Source organism: Microtus ochrogaster, unplaced genomic scaffold, assembly GCF_000317375.1.
Source record: "Microtus ochrogaster isolate Prairie Vole_2 unplaced genomic scaffold, MicOch1.0 UNK162, whole genome shotgun sequence".
Taxonomy (NCBI): Eukaryota; Metazoa; Chordata; class Mammalia; order Rodentia; family Cricetidae; genus Microtus; species Microtus ochrogaster.
Window position 1 is genome coordinate 289,140 of NW_004949260.1, and position 1,375 is coordinate 290,514.

Genomic DNA, 1,375 nt, shown 5'->3' on the forward strand with positions numbered 1-1,375 from the left:
TATCAACGTTGACAAATGGTATGACATGAGACCAAAGAGCTTCTCTATAGAAGAGAATACCATCATGATTATAAATTGGAAGAATGGGAAAATGTCTTAATCAGTTTTATGTCTGTCAGAATTACTGTCTTGAATATATAAAGGACTAAATCACTAAACACCAACACAATAATCCCAGCACAAATGAGACATGAAACTAAACAGAGTTCTCAGAAGAAGAAACATATGACAAAGAAATAATTTTTAAAAATGTTCAAAATCCTTAACCATAAGGAAAACCAAGTATAAAACTCTGGATTTTATTTTAAGACATCCAGAATGGCCAAGGTCAGAAATTCAAATCACAACAAATGCTAGTGAGGATTTGAGGAAAGAAGAAACCTTCTTCCTTGTTGGTGGGACCGTAAATTGTTGGAGCAAACATAGGAATCAGTGTAAATCTTCCTCAAAAGGATAGGGGTAGATTTTCTACATGTTCTCAAGATGGTAGAGATGTCTGAGAGCTACAAGATAGAGTGGAACAAGCATAAGTAAGAACTGCATGTTGTAAGAAGCAAAACTAGAGGGCTGGAGTCAATACTCCACACACTCATATACCTGATATAGATTTTAAGACTTAGTATTTTCCCTGCTGTATTTCTGTCTTTCTTTGCTATATTCTTTACTCATTAAATCCCCATTTTCTCTATTTTTAAGTGTGAATGGATATTCTATGTCGCTGTTGAAATATGCAATTCTGTTTTAAATTCTTCTTCTTCTTCTTCTTCTTCTTCTTCTTCTTCTTCTTCTTCTTCTTCTTCTTCTTCTTCTTCTTCTTCTTCTTCTTCTTCACTATTGTTCATGCTGTCACAGGTCAGATTTAGCCTTAAGTCTCCAAATTGACTGTATACTTTGGAGTTTTGATCAATGTTGAGGCTATGGGGAATTCTGTGTTGGACTAAATGGGTTTTGCACTATGATATGGCATGAGTCTCTGGGAGTCAGGAGTAGAATACTGTCATTTGAATGAGAAATGATCCATATGCTTATGAGTTTAAACATTTGTCCCAAAGTAGTAAAACTTGGGAGGAAAGGAAGTTCTAGAATGTACCTCATTTCTTCTCAGCCTATGAAACTTTGCTGTAGGAAGTAAACATTGGATCAGGCTTGAGGGTTTGTAAGACTGTTACCTTACAGTTTGCCCTCTCTGCTTCCTGTGTACAGCTTCATGGCTGGTTTGAAAACAGGCAGTTAGTCCATGCCCTGTACTTTGGAAGTGTTAGTTTCTTCTCTACTGGAAAGAGTGTACCAAGTCTATAATTGTGCAGGAACTTTTCATCCTTGTTTTAATTGTGAAATAAAATGTCATTCACATTGTTAAGGTGTGTATGTTGTA